Source organism: Arachis ipaensis, chromosome B6 (assembly GCF_059453495.1).
Source record: "Arachis ipaensis isolate K30076 ecotype BB chromosome B6, ASM5945349v1, whole genome shotgun sequence".
Taxonomy (NCBI): domain Eukaryota; kingdom Viridiplantae; phylum Streptophyta; class Magnoliopsida; order Fabales; family Fabaceae; genus Arachis; species Arachis ipaensis.
In genome coordinates, this window is record NC_142441.1 from 77,323,873 (window position 1) to 77,330,280 (window position 6,408).

Here is a 6,408-nt window from a genome sequence, read left to right on the forward strand (position 1 = left end):
AGCGCCATGGCCGAACCTGTGAGGAGAGGAGAGGACGTGAATCCTAAGGAGGAAGACCCCCTGGGACGTCCAGTGGTCAATAAGGAGCTTCCCTCTGAGGAACCAAAGGAATCTGAGACTCTTCTAGAGACCATAGAGATTCCATTGAACCTTCTTATGCCCTTCATGAGCTCTGATGAGTATTCCTTTTCTGAAGAGACTGAGGATGTTACTGAAGAGCAAACTGCCAAGTTTCTTGGTGCAATCATGAAGCTGAATGCCAAATTATTTGGCATTGATACTTGGGAAGTTGAACCTCCCTTGTTCATCAATGAACTAAGTGATCTAGATCAACTGACATTGCCTCAGAAGAGACAGGATCCTGGAAAGTTCATAATACCCTGCACCATAGGCACCATGATCTTTAAAGCTCTGTGTGACCTTGGTTCAGAGATAAACCTCATGCCCCTCTCTGTAATAGAGAAACTGGGAATCTATGGGGTGCAAGCTGCTAGAATCTCATTAGAGATTGCAGACAGCTTAAGAAAACAGGCTTATGGACAAGTAGAGGACGTGTTAGTAAAGGTTGAAGGCCTTTACATCCCTGCTGATTTCATAGTCCTGGAAACTGGAAAGGAAGAGGATGAATCCATCATCCTAGGAAGACCTTTCCTGGCCACAGCAAGAGCTGTGATTGATGTTGACAGAGGTGAAATATTCCTTCAATGGAATGAGAACTCCCTAGTGTTTAAAACTCAAGGATCTCCCTCTGCAACCATGAAGAGGAAGCATGAAAAGCTTCTCTCAAAGCAGAGTCAACCAGAGCCCCCACAGTCAAACTCTAAGTTTGGTGTTGGGAGGCCACAACCAAACTCTAAGTTTGGTGTTGAATTCCCATATCCAAACTCTAAGTTTGGTGTTGGAGAGTCTCAACAAAGCTCTGCACATCTGTGAGGCTCCATGAGAGCCTACTGTCAAGCTATTGACATTAAAGAAGCACTTGTTGGGAGGCAACCCAATGTTTATCTAATCCTTATTTTTATTGTTTTTCATGTTTTCTTAGGTTCATGATCATGTGGAGTCACAAAATAAATATAAAAATTGAAAACAGAATCAAAAACAGCAGAAGAAAAATCACACCCTGGAGAAGCATCTGTCTGGCGTTCAAACGCCAGAACAGAGCATAGTTCTGGGCGTTGGCGTTGAACGCCCAGAATGGGAGCATCCTGGCGCTGAACGCCCAGAACAAGCATGGTTCTGGCGTTCAACGCCAGAAATGGTAGCAAAGGGGCGTTGAACGCCCAAAATGGGCACCAACCTGGCGCTGAACGCCCAGAGTTGTGTGCAAGGGCATTTTACATGCCTAAATTGGTGCAGGGATGTAAATGCCTTGACACCTCAGGATCTGTGGACCCCATAGGATCCCCACCTACCTCATCATCTCTCTTTCCATTCATGATCATCCCTTCTTTTTTTCCATTTACCACTCACATCCATACACCCACTACCTTCAAAAATTCAACATCTCTCTCCCACCCAATCCCACCCATATGGCCGAATACACACTCCCATCCATCTCCTCCATATCTTCTTCTTATTCTTCTATTCTTTCTTTTTTTGCTCGAGGGCGAGCAACATTCTAAGTTTGGTGTGGTAAAAGCATAGCTTTTTTGTTTTTTTTCCATAACCATTGATGGCACCTAAGGCCAGAGAAACCTCTAGAAAGAGGAAAGGGAAGACAAAAGCTTCCATCAAGGGTCTATAGCTCAGTGGTAGAACGTTTGACTGCAAATCAAGAGATCCCTGAGATACCTCAAGGGATACATTTTCTTCCACACAATTATTGGAAGCAACTAAGGGTGGAACATCAAGAGCACTCCATCATCCTTCATGAAATCAGAGAAGATCTAAAAGCACTGAAGGAGGAGCAACAAAGGCAAGGAAGAGACATAGTAGAGCTCAAGGACATCATTGATTCCTCAAGAAGGAAATGCCACCATCACTAAGGTGGATTCATTCCTTGTTCTTAATTCTTCTGCTTTTCGTTTTCTATGTTATGTGTTTATCTATGTTTGTGTCTTCATTACATGATCATTAGTAGTTAGTAACTTTGTCTTAAAGTTATAAATGTCCTATGAATCCATCACCTCTCTTAAATGAAAAATGTTTTAATTCAAAAGAATAAGAAGTACATGAGTTTCGAATTTATCCTTGAACTTAGTTTAATTATATTGATGTGGTGACAATGCTTCTTGTTTTCTGAATGTATGCTTGAACAGTGCATATGTCTTTCGAAGTGGTTGTTTAAGAATGTTAAATATGTTGGCTCTTGAAAGAATGATGACTAGGAGACATGTTATTTGATAATCTGAAAAATCATAAAAATGATTCTTGAAGCAAGAAAAAGCAGCAAAGAACAAAGCTTGCAGAAAAAAAAAATAAAAAATAGGCGAAAAAAAATATAGAAAGAAAAAGAAAAAGCAAGCAGAAAAAGCCAAAGCTCTTAAAACCAAGAGGCAAGAGCAAAAAGCCAATAACCCTTAAAACCAAAAGGCAAGGGAAATAAAAAGGATCCCAAGGCTTTGAGCATCAGTGGATAGGAGGGCCTAAAGGAATAAAATCCTGGTCTAAGCGGCTAAACCAAGCTGTCCCTAACCATGTGCTTGTGGCGTGTAGGTGTCAAGTGAAAACTTGAGACTGAGCGGTTAAAGTCAAGGTCCAAAGCAAAAAAAAAAAAAGAGTGTGCTTAAGAACCCTGGACACCTCTAATTGGGGACTTTAGCAAAGCTGAGTCACAATCTGAAAAGGTTCACCCAATTATGTGTCTGTGGCATTTATGTATCCGGTAGTAATACTGGAAAACAAAGTGCTTAGGGCCACGGCCAAGACTCATGAAATAGCTGTGTTCAAGAATCATCATACTAAACTAGGAAAATCAATAACACTATCTGAACTCTGAGTTCCTATAGATGCCAATCATTCTGAACCTCAATGGATAAAGTGAGATGCCAAAACTATTCAAGAGGCAAAAAGCTATAAGTCCCGCTCATATGATTGAAGCTCTGTTTCATTGATAGTTTGGAATTTATAGTATATTCTCTTCTTTTTATCCTATTTGATTTTCAGTTGCTTGGGGACAAGCAACAATTTAAGTTTGGTGTTGTGATGAGCGGATAATTTATACGCTTTTTGACATTGTTTTTAGTATGTTTTTAGTAGGATCTAGTTACTTTTAGGGATGTTTTTAATAGATTTTGTGTTAAATTCACATTTCTGGACTTTACTATGAGTTTGTGTGTTTTTCTGTGATTTCAGGTATTTTCTGGCTGAAATTGAGGGACTTGAGCAGAAATCAGATTCAGAGGTTGAAGAAGGACTGCTGATGCTGTTGGATTCTGACCTCCCTGCACTCAAAGTGGATTTTCTGGAGCTACAGAACTCGAAATGGCGCGATTCCAATTGCGTTGGAAAGTAGACATCCAGGGCTTTCCAGCAATGTATAATAGTCCATACTTTGGCCAAGATTAGACGACGTAAACTGGCGTTCAACACCAGCTCTCTGACCAAATCTGGCGTCCAGCGCCAGAAAAGGATCCAAAACCAGAGTTTAACGCCCAAACTGGCACAAATACTGGCGTTCAACTCCACAAATGGCCTCTGCACGTGCAACACTTAGGCTCAGCCCAAACACACACCAAGTGGGCCCCGGAAGTGGATTTATTCATCAATTACTTACTCATGTAAACCCTAGTGACTAGTTTATTATAAATAGGACCTCTTACTATTGTATTAGACGTCTTTTTGACCATCTTTGGATTACCTTATGATCCTTTGATCACGTTTTAGGGGGCTGGCCATCTCGGCCATGCCTGGACCTTCACTTATGTATTTTCATACGGTAGAGTTTCTACACTCCATAGATTAAGGTGTGGAGCTCTGCTGTTCCTCAAAGATTAATGCAAAGTACTTCTGTTTTCTATTCAATTCTTCTTATTTCGCTTCTAAGATATCCATTCGCACCCAAGAACGTGATGAAGGTGATGATTATGTGTGACGCTCATCATCCTTCTCCCTTATGAACGCGTGCCTGACAAACACTTCTGTTCTACATGAATTAAGCTAGAATGAGTATCTCTTAGATCTCCTAACCAGAATCTTCGTGGCGTAAGCTAGAATGATGGCGGCATTCAAGAGAATCCGGAAGGTCTAAACCTTGTATGTGGTATTCTGAGTAGGATTCAATGATTGAATGACTGTGACGAGCTTCAAACTCGCGAGTGCTGGGCGTTAGTGACAGACGCAAAAGGAGGGTGAATCCTATTCCAGCATGATCGGGAACCGACAGATGAATAGCCGTGCCGTGACAGGGTGCGTGAGCATATTATTCACTGAGAGGAGGGGATGTAGCCACTGACAACGGTGATGCCCTTGCATAAAGCCAGCCATGGAAAGGAGTAAGACTGATTGGATGAAGATAGCAGGAAAGCATAGGTTCAGAGGAACGAAAAGTATCTCCATTCGCTTATCTGAAATTCCTACCAATGATTTACATAAGTACCTCTATCCCTATCTTATTATATAATATTCGAAAACACCATTATCACTTTATATCTACCTGACTGAGATTTACAAGGTGACCATAGCTTGCTTCATACCAACAATCTCCGTGGGATTCGACCCTTACTCACGTAAGGTATTACTTGGACGACCCAGTGCACTTGCTGGTTAGTTGTATCGAAGTTGTGACAGACTGTAAAACTAGATCAGAGTATCTGGCCTAAGAAGCCATTACCAGAGATCACAATTTTGTGCATCAAGCAACCATGAGAGAGGAAATGGTACCTTGCTAAAATCCTTGATGAATCTCCGATAAAATCTTGCATGTCCAAGAAAAGAGCAGACCTCCCTCTTGGAAGAGGGGTAAGGCAAACTAGATATGACATTAATTTTAGCCGGATCTACAGAGATACCATCTTTTGAAACAATATGTCCTAAAACAATGCCTTGCTTGACCATGAAATGACACTTCTCAAAATTTAAAACAAGGTTGGTTTTAGTACATCTTTCCAAAACTTTTTCAAGACTATCCAAGCAATGATCAAAGGAATCATCATATACCGTAAAATCATCCATGAATACCTCCATGCATTACTCTAGAAAATCCGCAAAGATGCTCATCATGCACCTTTGAAAAGTTGCCGGTGCATTGCATAAGCCGAATGGCATACGCTTGTAGGCATAAGTTCCAAAAGGGCAAGTAAATGTTGTTTTTTCTTGGTCCTCTAGAGCAATGTGTATTTGGAAGTATCCCAAATAGCCATCTAGAAAGCAATAATGAGACTTACTGGATAATCAATTGAGCATTTGATCGATAAACGGACGTGAAAAATGATCTTTTCTAGTGGCCGCATTCAGCCTTCGGTATTCTATGCATACTCGCCAAGAGTTTTGCACCCGTGTTGCTATGAGCTCCCCGCTTTTATTCTTGATTGTGGTTACCCCGGACTTCTTAGGCACAACTTGAACGGGACTTAGCCATTCACTATCTGAAATAGGGTAGATGATATCCGCCTCAAGTAACCGTGTTACCTCTTTCTTGATAACCTCCAAAATAGTAGGATTTAATCGCCTTTGAGGTTGTCTTACGGGTCTAGCTTCTTCTTCCAAAAAGATCCGGTGCTCACACACTTGGGGACTTATCCCCATAAGATCTGCCAAACTCCACCCTATTGCCCTTTTGTTCTCCCTCAAAACACATAGTAACTTCTCTTTTTGTTGAGGATTGAGTTCTCTTGCTATAATCACCAAAAACTTGTGGGCTTCATCAAGGTATGAGTACTTTAAGTGGGGTGGTAATGGCTTCAAGTCTACATCTTTCCTACATTTGCACAATGCACTTCTGCCACAATGTTGTCAATTAGATCACACTAGAATATGGAATGGTTCTCCGATGGGTGTCTCATTGCCTCTTCTAGGCTAAAACTTACAACTCTTCCATCTATCTCGAATGAGTAGGTTCCCGAATGGGCATCTAACTTGAATCTAGAGGTCCTCAAAAACGGCCTCCCAAGTAGGATAGATGACGCCCTCTCGGATTCACCTGGTGGCATCTCAATGATATGGAAATCAATTAGAAATATCAAACCCTTGATGTTGACCAACACATCTTCCGCAATACCCGACACGGTTATTATGCTCTTGTCCGCCAAGACAAACCTAGCCGCCGACCGCTTCAACGGTGGGAGCTTCAATAAATGATAAACGGAAAGAGGCATAATACTAACGCATGCACCAAGGTCACACATACAATCAACGAATTGGACTCCATCAATGATACAAGAAACTAAGCAAGGACCCAGATCAACACACTTTTCCGGGATGGATTCCATCAAAGCCAAAATGGAACTACCCAATGGAATGGTTTCCAAC